This window comes from Colobus angolensis, unplaced genomic scaffold, assembly GCF_000951035.1.
Source record: "Colobus angolensis palliatus isolate OR3802 unplaced genomic scaffold, Cang.pa_1.0 Scaffold38, whole genome shotgun sequence".
Classification (NCBI taxonomy): Eukaryota; Metazoa; Chordata; class Mammalia; order Primates; family Cercopithecidae; genus Colobus; species Colobus angolensis.
Window position 1 is genome coordinate 10318812 of NW_012117154.1, and position 20347 is coordinate 10339158.

The 20347-nt window shown below is 48.0% G+C and overlaps 1 pseudogene; it reads right to left on the reverse strand.

The window, feature by feature from the left end:
• Positions 1 to 5750: 5750 nt before the first annotated feature.
• LOC105520497 lies at positions 5751 to 6797 on the reverse strand (annotated as a pseudogene).
• Positions 6798 to 20347: the final 13550 nt, after the last annotated feature.

Below are 20347 nucleotides of genomic sequence, written 5' to 3' on the forward strand. Positions count from 1 at the left end.
GCCTCCCAAAGTGCTGGGATTACAGGTGTGAGCCACCATGCCCAGCCTCTGTGGCTTTTTATGCTCTTAATAGGAGTATTTTGATAAGTAGAAGTTCTTAAATGTTATATTGTCCAATTTGAAATTATATTTTCTTTTATAGCTTGTATTGTTTTCTCTTGCGCTTAGATCATATACTCCACCTGGAATTGATTTTTGTTGTTCATGTGAGGAGAGGTGTTAAACTTTATTTTTTTCCCCTAGAGATAGAAGCTTAAATCGTTGCTTTCAACCTTTCTTCTTTCTAATACATAGATCAGAACTCTTAATTTTCTTCTAAAATTGCTTTAGATGCAACAAATGAATTTTGATATATTTTCAATATCACTCAGTTTCAAATGTTTTCTGATTTCTGTTACAGTTTCTTCTGGTGTACCATGGGCTTTTTAGAAGTAAGCATGTGGCTTAATTTTGAAAGGCAGGATTTTTTAGTTACTTTTTCTTATTGATCTCTGGCTTAATTCCACTGTGGCCAGAAAACAAATTGAGGAATGCTAATCCCTTGAAATTTGTTGAAACTTGTTTTATGACTTGGTACACGTCGGCTATTCGTGTGCACTTGAGAAGAAAGTGTATTCTGTTGTTGAGTGCAGGGCTCCAAATATGTAATTTAGATCCAGTTTACTACTTGTGTTGTTCACCTAGTTGGATATTTACTGATGTTCTTGTCTGCTTATAGAGTCTCTGCCTTGGTTCAGGCTGCTGTAACAATACCACAGACTGGGCAGCTTAAACAGCAGGAATTTAGTTCTCACAACTCTGGAGGCTGGGATGACCAAGACCAAGGTGCTGGCCTCAGTTCCTGCTGAGGCTGCTCTTCGTGGCTGGCAGATGGGCACCTTCTCCCTGTGCCCTTACTTGGCAGGGAGAGAGAAAGGGAGTGCTCTTGCGTCTCCTCTTACAAGGGCACTAATCCTGCGGGATCCGGGCTTCACCCTATGGCCTCATTTGACCTGAATGGCTTCTGTAAAGGCCACATGTCCCACAACAGTCACCTTGGGGATTAGAGCTTCAACACAGGAATTTGGGGAGACACAATTCAGTCCGTAGCATTCTGCTTCTGGCCCCTCAAAATACACATAGAAAATAGATTCCACCCCAGCAGCCCCCAAAGTCTTAACTCATCTTTAGATGCTCTGTAGTCCAGAATCTTATTTAAATATCACCTAAATCAGCCGTGGATGAGACTCGAGCTACCATTCACCCTGAGGCAAAATTCCTTCCCTGGCTGTGAGCCTGTGAAACCTAACGTGTGATCCAGAGTAAAAAGATGGGCCAGGCCTGGGGTAGACGTCCCTATTTCAAAAGGGAGAAGTAGAAGGAAGGGATCACAGGTCTCAAGCAAGCCCAAAACCTAGCAAGACAAATTCCATCAGCTCCTAGGGCTCGAGAATGATCCTCTTTGGTTGGTGCTATGGCCCCGGGTCCCTGGGGTGGCATTGTCACCGCCATGACTTGGCGAGGCTACCCTCCCCTGGTTTCTCTCTGCAAGGGCAGCCCACTCTAGAGGCCCGCAAGACCAGGGAGCAGGCCATCTTTGAAACTGAGGAAGAAATGGTCTCGTCCCTGGGCCTGGGGTGGAAGTGGTGGCTCTGATGCTCTCTGTAGCACCTTAGGGGTCATTGCTTCCCTTCTGTGCAGAGTGGTGCATGTTTGCAGCCCAGCAGCTCTGTGGGTTGGTCCTGTGGAGTCCAGAAGTCTGACAACCCACCACTGTTCCACTCCCTTTCTCTGAGATGGCTGATGAATGAGCTGCACCATGATTTCTTTATCAAACAGTTGCTCAGTCACACCCTTAGTGTTGTCTTCAGAACATGCTTTTTCATATTTTTGCAATATGGATAGACTGAGGATTTTCCAAATCTTCAAGTTCTGATTCTTTTTTGCTTAATAATTCCTTCATCAATTCATCTCTCTCACGTTTTATGACAAGCAACCAGGAGGAACCAAGGGGTCCCTTCAACAGTTTGCTTAGAAATCTCTTCAGCTAGGCTGGGTGCGTTGGCTCATTCCTGTAATCCCAGCACTTTAAGAGGCTGAGGCAGGCAGATCACCTGAGGTCAGGAGTTTGAGATCAGCCTGGCCAACATGGAGAAACCCCATCTCTACTAAAAATACAAAATTAGTCGGGTGTGGTGGTGCACGCCTGTAATCCCAGCTACTCGGGAGACTGAGGCAGGAGAATTGCTTGAACCCGGGAGGTGGAGGGTGCAGTGAGCCAAGGTTGTGCCACTGTGCTCCAGCCTGGGCAACAAAGTGAGACTCTGTCTGAAAAAAAAAAAAAAAGAAAAGGAAAAGTAAAGAAAGAAAACACAAGAAAAGAAATCTTTCCTCAGCTAAATATTCAGTTTCGTCACCTTTGTCTGGCCTTCTGTAAAACACTGGAACACAGTCCAGCCAAGTTCTTTAAAGTTCTTTGCCACCTTCTAACAAGGATGGCCTTTCCCCCAGTTTCCAATAACACGCTCCTCAGTTCCACCTGAGACTCATCAGAATCACCCTGATGTCCATATTTCTAGCAAGCTCCTTAAAAGGATTCCAGCCTTTGCATATGACTCGCTTCTGAAGCTGCTGCATGTATTCAGGTGTTTGTTTCAGTAGCACCCCACTTCTTGCTAACAAAATCTGTAGTAGGGTTTTCTAGAGAAACAAAACCAACAAGGTGTTCGTGTGTGTGTGTTTGAGAAATGGGGGTGGGAAGAAGAAAACGTGATCTTGGTAGGTGCAACCAGTCATCTTGGTCGAGCGCGTTTGTAGAATTTGGAGATCTACCAGAGGGAGAGGCTGCGGCTTCCTGAGGGAGATCGGAGCTGAAGCTCCGGAGCGAGAGGTCCCAGGTCCTGGAAGGGCTGAGGAGTGCCTTGTCCTCTGTGATGAAGAGAGTGTTGTGGAAGTGTCGGGCAGGCTTAGGTACTGAAGGCCTCATTGGAGGTTCCTGTCCCTCTGCAGTGAGAGTTACCTGCAGGCAGCGAGGAGGGGGAAGCTTGGGGAGGAGGTTTGAGGAGAGTGTGAAAGGCATAAGTCACAGCCAAGGAGCATGGCGAGGATGTGGCGTCTCCAGCCAGCTCTGCCTGGGAGTGGGAGCCTTCAAGCTGTCGCAGGGCCTGGCGGTGGAGGGCCATGGTGGAATGGACAGCGAGCCCGGGACGGAGGATCCCTTCCTCACCACCCACCTCTCACCGCCTAGCTGGTTCGGTTTTAAATGGAGGTGGGTAATGGTGCCTGGGGTGTGGGTTCCCTTTCTGACACTTTGTGAAGAGAAAGCCTCGGCTGGCTGGCCTTGTGACGACCTAAGCTCCTGTCGGCAGCTGAATACCTGCACTGAGGGTGGTGCTTCCTGGGACCCCACATCCAGCCAGGGCTACCCAGACACAAGTCACACCCCTTCCCTCGGGCGGTGGCCGGGCCCAGCATACAGCGGCCCCTTGGCCCACTCAGCCCTTGCTTCTCCTCCAGTCAGGACCTGCAGCAGTGTCCCGAGGGACCAGGGAGGTGTGGAGGGGAATTCCCAGGCCCCTGACCACAGTCCTTGGAAAAGCAACGGAGTGAAACCCTCCCTCTCCCCTTGGTTAAAGATCTCACCACCTGTCTAGATGTAAAATGCCCCTTTTATCCATAGTGAGAGGATGTGCAAATATTTACAAGTCTAAAAACTGATGGAGCAAATTATTACATTTTAATAAGTGTTAATTAGGTAAGAATAGATGCAACCTAAACATTCTCCTTTTCTTTTTTTAAATTTAAATCAGTTTTAAGAATTTCCAACATCGACAACTCATAAAAAGCAGCCAAGCACAGGACACAGAACTGCAGCAAACAGCATTCTTACGGGTAGCTAACAGACATTAGAACTTCCACCCTTCTTTGAGACACCTGTGCTCACCGGTGACCTCTGCTTGCAAATCCTCCTGCAAAGCACACCGTGAGCTCAGTCCACGTTCTCAGCCCATCAGCTTCAGTTCATGTTGCCACACTTATGTGTCAGTAACAGAAGAGAACACACACCACACAGCATTCACAGCAGTTGACAAAGCAGGAGGGGGAATCCGAGTACCGTTTCACTTAACATATTCAACTAGTGTGGGTTACTAAGAACAAAAGCTCACTTAAAGCCTTCCAACAGAGGAGGATGTCCTTTGAATGCAAAAAACATTTGTACATTATTTGCTGCCATTGCTCTCTGCACACTCTCTCACCAAATCCACAGGATTGAGAGACGCATCTTTCCAAGTTAAAAACTATCCATTGTGTCCCACCAAGTCTCTGCATGTGCTCTCCTTTTTTCTCTTATACTAGCCTTTCATGCCTCGGCACCACCATCAGTCCCACCCAAGATTTCAAAAGTTCAAACAGCTTTCCGGTTCCATATCACAGCCTTGCATTCATGGCTAGGATACAACTCCATGATAAACAGTAGCAGATGAAAATGGGACGCCCCCCGTCAAAGATGCAGCCGTGATGTGTGTGTGATGATGGTTCTTGAATGAGAAGGCACGTAGACAGAAGTGCTCCAATGGCAGAATATTTGCAGCACTGCTTTCCATGAAGTGCCTCTTTCATAAACATCTAAAATGAGAGGAACTGCAGAGATTCAAAGACAGCTTCATATTGTAGTTTTGTAGATGAGGGGAGACAATTGTTAAAAAACACAAAACAAAAGACCCAGGCACTGTGACACCGTGATCTCCCAAAAGGAGATTTTCTTAAGGAAAAAAATTCATATGGTGGGGTTCAAATTCAAACAAGGAGTTAAAGAATGTAGTTCTAATCAATCGTTTTCATTTTGAACATGCAAAGAATTCACTTGACAAGTCCAATGATAAAATATTACTGGAGAACCCTTTTATATAAATTGTAGTGTGTTGGTTTACTAATCAAGCAAACAGCAGCTCACTTTTAACCACTCAATGTTTCAACCTTTCATGTAGCAAAACTTATAAAATTCCTTTAGCTCTGCCTCTTCTTCTAAAGAAAAATATAAAAAATACTGCTTAATATACTCCACACTGACCAAACCAATGTTGAAAATTCATATTACATACGTATTTTACAATATACTTACCATGAGTTTAGAAAAATACGAATTCCCACCACTCTCTACTAACCAACCATAGCCCCGCTGTCTACGTCCCCAGCCAGAAGATTTAGAATCCATGTTTGAGCCAAAGCCTCCATTAAAACCACTGCCCGAACCTGCATTTGATGTTGATCCCCAACCAGTTGCTGCACCAGAATTAGAACCACTTGCTGGGCACGGTGGCTCAGGTCTGTAATCCCAGCACTTTGGGAGGCTGAGGTGGGCAGATGACTTGAGGTCAGGGGTTCAAGACAGCCTGGCCAACATGGTGAAACCCCGTGTGTTCTACAAATACAAAAATTAGCCGAGTGTGTTGGCCTGTAATCCCAGCTACTTGGGAGGCTGAGGCAGGAAAATCACTTGAACCCAGGAGGGGGAGATTGCAGTGAGCCGAGATCGAGTCACTGTACTCCAGCCTGGGTGACAAAATGAGACTCCATCTCAAAAACAGTAAAAAACACTGTAAGAGTTATTTCCAGAACCAAAGACCTGATTTGGCTTTCTGCATGTTGTGTTGGCTTTGGATATTACCTGATGACCTGATGGGTCTCACTGGTTCTGCTGGCTGGCTAACGTGCCCGCCATACTCCAGCTGCTCTGCAGCGCTGCCTGGGCTGCAGCCATCATGTCTGGATTAATGCCGAATGCACCAAATTTCATCCCACCACCATCTTACTACTTTAATGTTTCCCAAACCAGCTCCACCCCTTGTACTGTTCCCAGATCCACCCTGATTCCCAGAACCACCTGAATTACCACCAAATCTTCCACGTCTTTCTGTCTGTTGCTGTTGTGCTTGGGTTCAGCATTGGATCTATGAATGCTGATTCCTTTAATGATCAAGTCCTCTCCACACAGAGCTTGGGAAACCTGATCAGCTGCAACTGTAACAAAGGCAAAGACGCTGAATGGCTCGGGGACGAAGACATCCGTTATTTCTCTGGACTGACGAAAGAGCTGCCGTAGCTCATCCGCAGCCACGTCCTCTGCACAGAGCCCCATAAACACTTTTCTGCTTCTCAAAGGCTCCTCTGGGCTTTGCTTAGAATTAGGAAGTTTACAGTCACACCATCGTCCGTCTATCACATGTCGCTGTGACATTATTTTCACCTGCGTTTTATATTCTGTAAATCGAACAAAGCCAGACCCCTTCGAATGACCAGTTTTAATATCTTTCTTGTCCTGCACCATAAGAACTTCTCCAAAGGTACTAAAATATTCTTTCCGGTCCTGTTTGGTTGTTTTCCGTGGGAGATCCAACACGATTAAATCAGGTGTTTTCTGGACTGCTCTTCCCACTTTCACTGCTGATGAAGCATCTGTCTCATCCGTTTTTCTTTTGTTATCTTTGAGATAGTTGACAACATACACCAGATTTCCCAGCCCCCACTGGGGTAATGCAGAACACCTTCTGCCAGCTGGACGCCTCTCATACATTGAGACGTGGAGTTCCTGTAGTGAAGCCCACATGCCCCTGGAAACTGGGCTGTAACTGTGGGCAGCGCGCCGTCCCATCATCTTCCGACGGTGTTTCAGTGGGCTCATCATTCTCACCTTCGGTTACCCGAATATATTCATACACCTTTTTTTTTCCCGCTAGGCTGCTACTGGGAAGCCTGACAGGGACACTGAGGCCACGACAGATCTGAGCGCAGCCCAGCGCCTGCTTCGCTCCCCACATTTTCCTTTTCTAAAAATGGAATTTAAAAAAAAAGACTTGGAAGAGAAGGTGGGTCTGTGATGGAATGAGTCTTCAGATGTTTGTAGAATCTGGTTCTGTTGCTGAGACGCTTCTGATCTCACGCACACTCACACACACACTCTCACACAACTCACTCACACACAGTCACCCACACTCACACACACACAACTCACTCTCACACAACTCACACACACACACTCTCACAGTCACTCTCTCACACACACACACTCACACTCACACCATATGCTCGTGTGCCTGGCAGGTCAGTGAGCACTTGGCGGAGTTATCTGGACCAGCAGGGCGTGGATGGGCCACGATGCCAAGACCTCAGGTCCTGTGGTCACCCCTGCACATGTCTGCCCCTTAAAGGCCCACCTCCTCTCCACCCCACTCGGAGTGGTCGACTGTGCTTTCTGTATCCACTGACACAATAAAGCAGCTGTGAGAGATGCCCACTCTGGAGAGAAACAACAAACGAACACGTGCAGCATGTCGGGGGCGATCGAGCTGTGAGGAAGCTGTGTCAGGATTTTCTTTGTTTTTTTTTTTTCTTCGAGACAGCGTCTTACTCTGTTGCCCGGGCTGGAGTGCAGCGGCGTGATCTTGGCTCATTGCATCCTCTGCCTCCCAGGTTCAAGCGATTCTCTTACCTCAGCCTTCCAAGTAGCTGGGATTACAGGCTTCCGCCACCACACCCGGCTAATTTTTGTATTTTTAGTAGAGACAGGGTTTCACCATGTTGGCCAGGCTGGTCTCGAACTCCTGACCTCAAGTAATCCGCCCACCTAGGCCTCCCAAAGTGCTGGGATTACAGGCGTGAGCCACAGCGCCCGGCCTCTGTCAGGATTTTCTATCATGGACATGGAGGCTGGTGGTCTGGGTGCAATTTCATACATGGTCATTAGAAAAGGCATCTCATCAAATGTGGTGGCTCGTGCTTTGAATCCCAGTGTTTCAGGAGGCCAAGGCAGGAAGGTCACTTGAGCCTAAGAGTTTGAGACCAGCCTGGGCAACATAACAAGACCTTGCCTCTACAAAAAACTTAAAAATTAGCTGAGTATGGTGGGTGCACACCTGTAGTCCCAGTGACTTGGGAGGCTGAGGCAGGCAGATCACCTGAGGTCAGGAGTTCGAGATCAGCCTGGCCAACATGATGAAACCCTGTCTCTACTAAAAATACAAAAATTTGCCTAGCATGGTGGCATGCACCTGTAATCCCAGCTACTCAGGAGGCTGAGGCAAGAGAATCACTTGAACCTGGAAGGTGGAGGTTGCAGTGAGCCGAGATCACACCATTGCACTTCAGCCTGGGCGACAAGAGCAAGACTCCATCTCAATAAAAATAAAAATAAAAATGAAAATAAAGAAAATACATCTTTCAGGAAGTGACAATTGAGCAGACACCTGAGGAAATGAGGACCCCAGGAAGGGGTCTACACAGTTCCTGGGGTGGGAGAGCCCACAACCTCTGGTGCCTCCCTGGTCTTCTCCCTTCAGTCCCTCATGGCCTCCAGGTAAAGTGGAAAAGCTGCCGAGCCCCATTGCATGTCACTCAGAGTCAGAACAGCCATGGACCACTCAACTCCTGTAAACCCAGCTGTGCCAGGGGCTGACACCAGCCCTTAGGGAGGTCCTAGCTGCCAATTCCCTCCCAGCCTTGAGCCATGCACAGCCTCCCTGGCTGAGCACACATGAAGCTGTGGGCTCATGTTCATTAAACACCAGAATCATACTCCTGGTGGTGAGGTGCCATATTGACAGGCTTCTGACACATAGGTGCTCCCCCACCTTTCCGGATGGCCTGTTGGTGACCCACCAGAGCCCCTAACCCTCCTGTCCCCTGTCCTCCCCTCCCCTCCATCCCAGCCTCCTCTGCAGTGGACCTCATGAATTCCTTAAGCGTGCCAGGTCGTCGGGCCTCCAGTGGGGCTACTGGCCTCTCATGTTGCTTTCTCTCCTGTGGGAGAGGCCAGCAATGCAGGAGACGCCTTTCTCGCCTTCATCCATAATACATAAATGGTAGGCAGGGCTCGCCAGACACTCGAGAAAAACCAGAACCAACAAAACAAAAGGCCAAGGTTAACAGGCAATCAAAGTAAGAGGAGAGAATCTTTTAAAAATTCTGAGTATCCTCACAGACCTTTAAGAAGTGGCTGCGTTCACAGAACAGAACATCTTCTGAGAAAAAGGAGCAATCTGAGGATTAGAGTTTGTTCAGCTTTTTGAAAAGTTGTGAAATGCAATCTATTTACAGATGAAAGGCATAACACAGTTGTGCTACTCAACAAATGACTGCAATAAAAACCCCCCTGGGAATCACCACCCAGGACCAGAAATAGATGACTGTGACCCTCCGAGTCCCGACTGCCGCTGCCCAGTCCTACCCCAAGTTGAATCAAGTGGCTGGAAACAAAAAACAAGGAATTCTGCCGGAGTGCAGAGAAAGAAATATAAAGACTTGGAAAACATGAACAGATGTTGAGAGACCGAGAGAAGCAATTAGAGGCCCGATTTTCCCCAAACTGGAGAAGAATGGAACGGAGAGAGCAAGGGGGAGAAATAATCTGTAAGAAGAGAGGAAGCGATTAAGAAACAGTTAAAATATGGGTCTTCAGACTGAAAGGCTTTCCAAGCATTCTGAGCACTGTGGGACAACCGAGGGAAAAACACACCAGAAAAATGTTCATGAAATTTTAGAATGCCCGCGACAAACAGAAGTCTCTCAAATTTTCCAGGGGCAAGGGAAAGGAAGTTGAGAGTGACCTACGAAGACAGAAGAATCAGAACCAGGCCAACAGCAAGCTTTTCACAGGCGATGTGACTGTGGACCTCGAATTCTATACCTGGCCAAACTCTACATGTGAGCGCAAAATAAGGACGCTCTTCCTCTGCTCAAATGTTACATCCCACAGGAGCCTCTTCTGCCGCCGGCCCACAGAACGCTTCGTCTCTGATTTGTTTTTCTAAGACCAGCAGAGCGGGCACAGAAGAACCAGCGGGTAGGCAAAGGTCAGGAGCAAAACTGCCAATTTATTTTTGGTCACCTAAGGTGTGGGGGAGAGGTCTGTCAGCCTCTAGCAAAGGAGGCCGGCAGAGTCGCCCGGTAGAGCTCTGGGACAGAGTTCCTGACGCAGTCCGACAGGAGTGAGGGACTGAGGGTATACGCCCGTGGCTTCCGTCCAGAGCGGCTTTTCTAGGAGTGGGAGGGCAATAGGCGGGGCACGGGCGCGTCCGGGGCGTTCCGCAGGTGCGACCAGGTAAATCTTGGTCTCTTCGGACTGACGTCACCTGGCGCATGCCCAGTTGGTCTGCACCTTTCCGGCGCCGGCTGCATTTTCGCGCGCTGGGGAAAGTGGGCCATCCTGCGTCCGTTCGTCCCAACAGTCTCCACACAGGTTCTTCCAATGGATGACTTTGTGTCTTTACTTCTTTGCTGCGTGTTTCTTCACTAAATGTAAGTCCTGTGAAGGCGGTCACTCTGCTTCTCTTGTTTCTGCTCTATCTGAAGAGATATGGCACATTCTCAACAAATGGTTGTGTTTTGTTTTGTTTTGTTTTTGTTTTGAGACGGAGTCCCGCTCTGTTGCCCGGGCTGGAGTGCAGTGGCGCGATCTCAGCTCACGGCAAGCTCCGCCTCCCGGGTTCACGCCATTCTCCTGCCTCAGCCTCCCGAGCAGCTGGGACTACAGGCGCCCGCCACCTCGCCCGGCTAGTTTTTTGCATGTTTTAGTAGAGAGGGGGTTTCGCCATGTTAGCCAGGATGGTCTGGATCTCCTGACCTCGTGATCCGCCCGTCTCGGCCTCCCAAAGTGCTGGGATTACAGGCTTGAGCCACCGCGCCCGGCCTAACAAATGGTTGTTAAGTGAACAAACAGTGTTTTTGTTACGGGGGAACTCAGAACAGTGTGAACACAGAGGGAAATGTTTAGTGTCTTTCTCGGCGTAGGCCGGATCACAATACAGACACAACACATCAAAACAAAAGCAAGCCAATAAGCAAAAACACCATCTTCTAAGCTATTTATAGGCAGAAGGACAATAAAAACTGCAGTTGCAGACACGTGATTGCAAACAATGATAGTAGCAAAGGCACACATGATAACCTAAAGGATCAGCCAAACTTGTAGGTAAAGCAAATTCATGAATGTTTCGCATACGTTTTAAGCAGCTTAAAAAAATTATTTTTTAAAGAGGCTCTTGCTCTGTCACCCAGGCCGGAGTACAGTTGCCACAGTGATAGCTCACTGCAGCCTCGAACTCCTGAATGCAACTGATCTTCCCACCTCAGCCTTCTGAGTAGCTGGGACTACAGGTGCGCACCACCACACCCGGCTAATTTTTGTATTTTTTTGTAGAGACAGGATCTCACTATGTTGCCCAGGCTCATCTCAAACTTCTGGACTCAAGCAATCCTGCTCCCTTGCCCTCCCAAAGTGCTGGGATAACAGGCATAAGCCACCACACCTGGTCTTTTCACCCATCTAAAGTGCACAATTCAATGTATTTTTGTATATTCATAGAGTTTTGTGGCCATTATCACAATCTAATTTTAGAACGTTTCATTACCCCCAAAAGAAACCCCAAGCCCATTAGCAAACACTCCCCATTCTCTCCCAGTGAGCCTTCTCCCAGTGCCTGGCAACCACACATTTATTGTCTGTCTCTATAGATTTGCCTGTTCTGGACATCTCGTATAGACTGGATTGTACAATACATGATTTGTTGAAGGGGTGGCCTGCCCCTCCACACCTGTGGACGTTTCTCATCAGGTGTGACGAGAGACTGAGAAAAGAAATGAGAGACAGAGACAAAGTATAGAGAAAGAAAGGTGGGCCCAGGGGACCAGCGCTCAGCCCCAGGGGACAAGCGCTGGCACCGGTCTCTGAGTTCTCTCAGTATTTATTGATCATTATTTCTACCATCTTGGAGAGGGGGATGTGGCAGGACAATAGGGCCCAATTTCCCCTCTGGTGGGGAGAGGGTCAGCAGGAAATCATGTGTACAAAGGTCTCTGTGTCATTAATAAGTTTAAGGAAAGGTGCTGTGCCTTGATGTGCAGGTATACAAACATCTCCGTGCATTAAAGAGCAGTATTGCCGCCAGCACATCTCACCTCCAGCCCTAAGGCAGTTTTCTCCTATCTCAGTAAGTAGAACATACAATCAGGTTTTACACTGAGGCATTCTGTTCCCTTGACCAGCAGGAGACAGATGCCTTCCTCTTATCTCAACTGCAGAGAGGCCTTCCTCTTTCACTATCTTCCTCAGCACAGACCCTCCCCTCCCACAAGGCCATATCTCAGGCTATCAGATGAGGAGAAACCTTGGACAATACCTGGTTTTCCTAGGTCCCTGCAGCCGCAGTATATTGTGTCCCTGGGTACTTGAGATTAGAGAATGGTGATGACTTTTAACAAGCATACTGCCTTCAAGCACTTTTTTTAACAAAGCAGATCCTGCATAGCCCTAAATTCATTAAACCTTGAGTCAACATGGCACCTGTCTCTGCAAGCACAGGGTTGGGGCTAGGGTTAGAGATTAACAGCATCTCAAGGCAGAAGAATTTCTCTTAGTACAGAACAAGATAGAGTCTCTTATGTCTACTTCTTTCTACATAGACATAGTAACAGTCTGATCTCTCTTTCTTTTCCCCACATTTGTGACTGGCTTCTTTCATTTAGCATCATATTTTCTTTTTCTTTTTTTTTTTTTTGAGACGGAGTCTCGCTCTGTCGCCCAGGCTGGAGCACAGTGGCCAGATCTCAGCTCACTGCAAGCTCCGCCTCCCGGGTTTACGCCATTCTCCTGCCTCAGCCTCCCGAGTAGCTGGGACTACAGGCACCCGCCACCGCGCCCGGCTAGGTTTTTTGTATTTTTAGTAGAGACGGGGTTTCACCGTGTTAGCCAGGATGGTCTCGATCTCCTGACCTCGTGATCCGCCCGTCTCAGCCTCCCAAAGTGCTGGGATTACAGGCTTGAGCCACCGTGCCCAGCCTAGCATCATATTTTCAAGATCTCATTGTAGTATGTATCAGAACATTCTTTTTTTTGGCGGCGGGGAGGGGGGACGGAGTTTCGCTCTTGTTGCTCAAGCTGGAGTACAATGGCGTGATCTCAGCTCACTGAGACCTCTGCCTCCTGGGTTCAAGTGATTCTCCTGCCTTAGCCTCCTGAGTAGCTGGGACTACAGGCACCTGCCACCACGCCCAGCTAATTTTTGCATTTTTAATAGAGACAGGGTTTCACCATGTTGACCAGGATGGTCTTGATCTCTTGACCTTGTGATCTGCCCACCTTGGCCTCCCAAAGTGCTGGAATTACAGGCGTGAGACATTCCTTCTTATGTATGAATAATATTCCATTGCATGGATATACTACATTTTGTTTATTCATTTTATCTGGTGATTGGCATTTGGGCTGCTTGTGCATTTTGGCTATTATGAACAATGCTGCTGTAAACATTCACCTACAATTTTTTTTTTTTGAGACAAAGTCTTGCTCTGTCACCCAGGCTGGAGTGCAGTGGCGCGATCTCGGCTCACTGCAAGCTCTGCCTCCCGGGTTCACGCCATTCTTCTGCCTCAGCCTCCTGAGTAGTTGGGACTACAGGCACCCACCACCACCCCCAGCTAATTTTTTGTATTTTTTTAGTACAGACGAGATTTCACCGTTTCAGCGAAGGTGGTCTCTGTCTCCTGACCTCATGATCTGCCCACTTTGGCCTCCTAAAGTGCTTACACTTTAGCTTACACAAATCCCTCCTAAAGGGATTACAGGCATGAGCCACCGTGCCCGGCCCAGAAAACAGTTCTTAATTCAAGGTCATGAAGATTTACTCCTATAAACTCTTCTAAGAGTTTTATAGTCTTAGTTCTTACTAATGGGAAAATACTGAAAGCTTTTACTCTAAGATCAGGAGAAAGTTAAGAATGCCTGCTTTTGCTACTTTTATTCAACACAGTACTGGAAGTTCTAGCCAGAGCAATTAGGCAACAAAAAGGAATCAAAGGTATGCAAATTGGAAAGAAATATAAAATTATCTGTCTGCAGGTGATATAACTGTGAATGTAGAAAACCTTTACGATTCCACATACACATAAAAAACTGGTAGAACTAATAAATGAATTTAGAAAAGTTGCAGGATACAAAGTTAGCGCACAAAAATCAGTTGCATTTTCTTTACACTAACAATGAACAGTCTGAAAAGAAAATTAAGAAAACAATTTCATTTACAACAGCATCAAAAAGAATAAAATATTTAGAAATTAACTTAACCAAGAAAATGAAAGGCTTCTACAATGAAATCTATAAAATATTTCTGAAAGAAAGGAGACATAAATCCCATGTTCATGGATTGGAAATCTTAATATTATTAAGATGTCAATACTACCTAAAGATTCAGTGCAACCCCTATCAAAATCCCAATGATTTTTTGAAACCCATTCTAAAATTTATATGGAATCTCAAGAAACCGCAAGTAGCCAAAACAATCCTGAAAAAGAAGAAAGCTGAAGGTCTCACACTTTCTGATGTCAAAATTAACTACAAAGCTACAGTAATTAAAACAGTGTGGTATTGGCATAAAGACAGACATATATATATAAACCAATGAAATAGAATAGAGCCCAGAAATAAACTCTCACATGTATGGTCAAATGATTTTTGACAAGGGTGCCAATATCATTTAGTGGGGATAAGACAATCTTTCAAAAATGGTGCTGGGAAAACTGGATAGCAACATGCAAAAGAATGAAGTTGGATCCTTAGCTAAGACCATATACAAAAACTAACCAAACTAAGGACCTAAAAGTAAAACCTAAAACTATAAGATTTATAGAATAATACACAGGGCAAAAGTTTTATGACATTGGATTTGGCAAGGATTTTTTTGGATATGACACCAGAAGTACAGGCAGCAAAAAACAAAACAAAGCAACAAACAAGTGGGACTTTCTAAAAATAAAAAAGTGCATCTTAAGACATTACCAACAAAGTGAAAAGACAACCCACAGAATGGAAGAAAATATTTGCAAGTCCTATATCTGATAAGAGATTAATGTCCAAAATATATAGAAAACTCTTAAAACTCAACAACAACCTGATTAAAAAATGGGCAGAGGACTTCTAGACATTTCTCCAGAGAAGATATACGCATGGCCAATAAGCCCATGAAAAGATGTTCAACATCACTGAACATTAGGGAAATGCAAAATAAAACTACAAAATGACAATGAGATACTGCCTCATGCCCATTCAGATGGCTATTATAAAAACTAAACAAAATTAAACAAAATTTTTAAAGATAGCACATGTTGGTAAGATTGTGGAGAAATTAGAAAACTTGTACACTGTTGGTGGGAATATAAAATGGTTAAGCTGCTGTAGAAAACAGTATAGCAGTTTCCTCAAAAACTAAACAGAATTGTATATGATCCAGCAATTCCACTTCTGAGGATATAGTAAAAAGAATTGAAAGCCAAGTCTCAAAGAGATATTTCTACACTTCTAAGCCAACGACTATCTGAGACAGGTCTCAATCAATTTAGAAGCTGATTCGAAGAAGTTAAATTTGTTGTTTACTTGTTAACTTGTTTAGAAGTTAAGTTTTTGTTTACAATCTCTAGCCAGCAGTCCATGGAACCACAGTTAAGCCTCTTTGAATGCTGCCTGCTGGTGCCACCCCTTGCTCTGTCCTTGCCGACAGGCTGCCCCTGGCCCCATGAGATCCCTGCCCAGGGAATAGGTTACCCTCATGTAATTAGTAGAACAAGGTGAATTGGTGTTAAAAAGACAGGCATGGCTGGGCGCTGTGGCTCAGGCCTGTAATCCTAGCACTTTGGGAGGCTGAGGGGGACAGATTGCCTGATCTCAGGAGTTCGAGACCAGCCTGGGCAACACGGTGAAACCCTGTCTCTATTAAAATACAAGAAATTAGCTGGGCGCAGCAGTGTGTGCCTATAATCCCAGCTACTCGGGATGCTGAAACAGGAGAATTGCTTGAACCCGGGAGGCGGAGGTTGCCATGAGCTGAGATCATGTCACTGCACTCCAGCCTGGGCAACAGAGCACAAAAGACAGGCATGATTTTGTACTTATCGCTCAGCTTTATAACTCCTGGGGGTCCAAATGCTCACCTGGATTCTAACTTTGTTGACATCTGGGCCGAAAAGCCCTGATGCAGGTGAGCAATGTGCCTGCTGGCCAGGGCTCTGTGCACCTGGTGGGCTCTGTGCTCCTGGTGGACTCTGTGCCTGGTGGGCCCTGTGTGCTCCTGCTTTTGGCCTCCTGCCTCCCACCCTGGTTTGTTGCGGATGCTGTTTCAGGAATTGCCGGTGTGCAGTTTCTTTGGACAGATTTTGACCAGGACAGGTGGTGAATGGAAGCCTCTGGTTACGCTGTGTTTGGGCTGGAGGGTTTATGTGTGTGTGGTGAGAACATGGGAATGTTAGCATGATGGGATGTGTATGTCACATGCACAGGAGTGGCGAGTCTGGCCTGGGGTGTGGGACACAACCCCTGGGATATCCTCAGCTCTGGTGAGCCCCTGGTAACGAAACTTCAGTTCACAAAGTATGGTGCTTATGATGTTTTTTGTTTTGTTTTGTTTTTTGTTTTTGAGATGCAGTCTCACTCTATTGCCTATGCTGGAGTGTAGTGGTGCAGTCTTGGCTCACTACAATCTCTGCCTCCAGGGTTCAAATGATCCTCCGGCCTCAGCCTCCCAAGTAGCTGAGACTACTGGCGCATGCCACCACGCCCAGCTAATTTTTGCATTTTTAGTAGAGACAGGGTTTCACCATGTTGGCCGGGCTGGTCTTGAACTCCTGACCTCAGGTGATCTTCCCGCCTCAGCCTCCCAAGTGCTAGGATTATAGGCGTGAGCCACCACGCCTGGCCTATGGTGCATTTTTGATACTCTTTTTTTGTGGATGTTTTTAAAAATTAAACCTGCAGTGAATGTCTCAGACTCAAACCTGGGAATGTGGGAGAAACAAGCTCCAGTCCTGATGGGGCCCAGGTGAAGACACTGGCTGCCACCCACCAGCTCTGGGGCGGCTCCCTGGTCCTGGTCAGTGCTGGGTTAAGGTGACTTTCCAGCCTGCGCCCTGTCATGAGGTTTCTGTGCCACTGAGTCCTTCATGTCTGCAAGCTGACAGCTGGAGTGTCTGACCCAGAGCTGACCCCAGAGGCCACAAAACAATCTCAATATTGTGACAGGAAGGCCTCATCCCAGGCACACCTGACTGGATCTTTACAAAATAGGCTTCTCCACACACACGCAGACACATGCCTTGCCGTGCCCCGAGGGGTCCAGACGGTGCACTTGAGGCCCCTTTCTCTGGAATTCAGCTGTCAACCGCATCAGCAGCCTTTTCGCACAGCGGGGAGTTTGCTAATGTGTGTGCAGCCAAATGAACTTGGATAAAACCCCAGACAGCCGGGTACCTCCAGCCACCACAATCTCTCTGCAGAGTAACCATGAGAAATTACCCGGAAGGGTTTTCAGCAGCAGGTTCTCCATGCTGGAGAACCCACCTCCACTCCAGACCTTGCACTGGAAGGCCAGGCATGTCCAGCCTCTCGGGTGCTGCCTTCACCGTGGTCAGTCCCCTCACCCTGTGTTCCTGAGTGTGGTGAGCTGGGCCTGGGGGACTCACCAGCCTTGCACCTCACCCGCGTGTGGAGTACTGAAGGGTGGGGGACCTGGTGAGCCAAGGCTGAGGCCTTGTTTTTAGTCCTGCAGTTGCTGAGTCCTCTACAGCAGAGTCCCCACCTGGCACTGAGGACGTGGGTACAGCACAGGTGTCCGCGTGAACAGGACAGACGAGGCTGAGCTGCGGCCAGATGTCTTTGTTGACCTCGAGGCTTGGTCCGTCACCAGAGGATGCTCAGCCCACAGCCTCCCTTAGTACAAAGACAGTCATCTCCACTGCACAACCCATGTTTTTAGAGACAAGGTCTCACTCCGTGGCCCAGGCTGGAGTGCAGTGGCACGATCATAGCTCACTGCGTCTTTGGCCTCCAAGCCTCAGCCTCCCAGGTAGCTGGGACCACAGACACCTGCCACCACGCCTGGCTCCTGCAACTTTTAAAAACAATTATTTTTATTTTTTGTAGAGACAAGGTCTCACTGTGTTACCCAGGCTGGCCTCGAACTCCTGGGCTCAAGTGATCCTCCTGCCTTGGGCTCCCAAAGTGCTGAGATGACAGGTATGAGCCACCGTGTTCAGCCCTACTGCACCTTTTTAAAAAGTCAGTGGGAGCAAGTGGGTTCTTGGCCTCACGAATGTGTTTGGGGTGGGTTTCCTTTAACTGGGAGGCTCTTGGAGGTTGCCTTAGTGAACTGGATCCTGGCCCAGCCTGGAGATGAACTGGAGATCAGAGGTTGACGAGGTCACATCCTGACTGTGGATCAACCTCCCTGTTCCGACCTGCACCTCCCCAGCTATTGGCCTGTCAGGGTCCATCTGGATGTTCCATGGGTATCTGTGGCACCATCACACTTTATGGCCAAGCAAGGCGGGGGGTCCCACTGTCCGCTTAAGAAGGTGACGGACCCCCATGTGTGACCCATGGTCCCTCTCTCCCTCTCACTAATTGTATCATGTGCTGGGCCCCAGCAGACACCATGGCCCCTGCCAACAGGGGCCTGTGGAGAGCTTATCATGAGAACCTGCAGGAGCTGCAGGGCCACCAGAAGGACAGGATGAGGCAGTTGCCTCTGTCTTATTGCTCTCATTGGACAAAAGCAACCCAAACTGAGGCTCCCGGAGACTGCTGGAGCCACCCCTGCAGGCAGCACACAGGATGCAGAGGGGCTGAGGGAGGGTCAGGAGGCCGACGGGGGGCATCCTGCTTGGTCACCCCAGGACAGGCCAGAGGCACTTAGCAGCCCCATCAGGTGACTGGGCAGCCCTTTGCCCACCCCAGCTCCTGCACCCCTACAGGGAGGCTTTGGGTTTTTGGTAGGAGCTATCAGTGGCCAGTGCCTGGGGAGGGCCTGCGCCCATCACCCCTCCGCGGGCAAGGAGCAAGCTCACTCCTAAGAGTGTGTAGGGAAAACAAGGAGGCCGGGGGAGCCCCACCCACCAGGAGTAAGTGGGTATGTGTCGGGGGAGGAGAGTCGGAGGGAGTCCCACACACCGTACCTGAGGAAAGACTGGGAGGGCCGCACAGCGCATCAGAGCTTCCCCATGGGTGTTCACTGTAGGCTGATGTCACAGGCCTGGTGGGTTTAGGGGCCTCTAATTTGTCTATTTGTTTTTGAGTTTACATTGAGTTTATATCAGTATATATTTGTTATGTGATTAAAAACAACTTAGCTTGGCATTAGTGAGTTATGAGATTTTTTTTTCTTTAGAAATTGTCCAGGCCGGGCGCGGTGGCTCAAGCCTGTAATCCCAGCACTTTGGGAGGCCGAGATGGGCAGATCACGAGGTCAGGAGATCGAGACAATCCTGGCTAACACGGTGAAACCCCGTCTCTACTAAAAAATACAAAAAAAAAAAACTAGCCTGGCGAGATGGTGGGCGCCTGTAGTCCCAACTACTCGGGAGGCTGAGGCAGGAGAATGGCGTAAACCTGGGAGGCGGAGCTTGCAGTGAGCTGAGATCCGGCCACTGCACGCCAGCCTGGGTGACAGAGCGAGGCTCCGTCTCAAAAAAAAAAAAAAAAAAAAAAAAAAAAGAAATTGTCCATGCATTATTCATGCAAGAAACACTGGCCTTGCATGACACAGGACCCGTGTCCCTGGCTCTGTAGTGCAGGGGGTGCTAATCAGGATGTGCTGCACTTTGCTGTGAAGACCAGTACCCCACCTCACCGGGATCTTGGGAAAGGTTTTTTTCTTTGCGGGGCTCTGTTCCTGCCCTTCCTGCATCTCAGGGATGTGGTAAGGATGAAGTGTATGGAAGTGCTTAGGAATCTGCATGAGAGACACACTCCAGCCCGTCATCTGTCAATCTATCCGACCGTTTGCCAAATCTCTATTGAACACTCTTAATCCCTCTGCTAGAGGCAGGCCCATTCACACTTAGGGATGCCCACAGAGCCCTGAAAGTCACATTATTCCTCATTTACAGATTAATAAATGGAGCTTGAAGAGGTTAAGAGGCTTCCCCAAGGTCACCCAGCTGCCAGGCAGGCACCAGACTGCCCACGTGTTGTGACAGGCACTGGAGTGATGGATGGTGATTTCGGGTATGTTAACAGCAGGTCCCCTGTGGGATGGAAGAGGGGTGGGATGGGCAGGCATTGGCTTCTCCATTGCCTCTGCAGGGCTTGCCTTCCCCCTAATGCACGGACCTCATCTGAGCTGTTCTGCTCTACTGCACATGGCCCGGGGGGCCGTGAGTAATGCTGGAGGAGCTGGGCCCTGGGGAGAGCGAGGGATTGTCTTTCAGGGAAGACTGGCCACATCAGCTGGAAGTACTGTAAGTGCGGCCTCACAATGAGTGACATTAAAAGAACACAAAATGAAATTTTATTAACCCCCTCTGAAAGTGAGGACATCGTCTGCCACATGAGGAG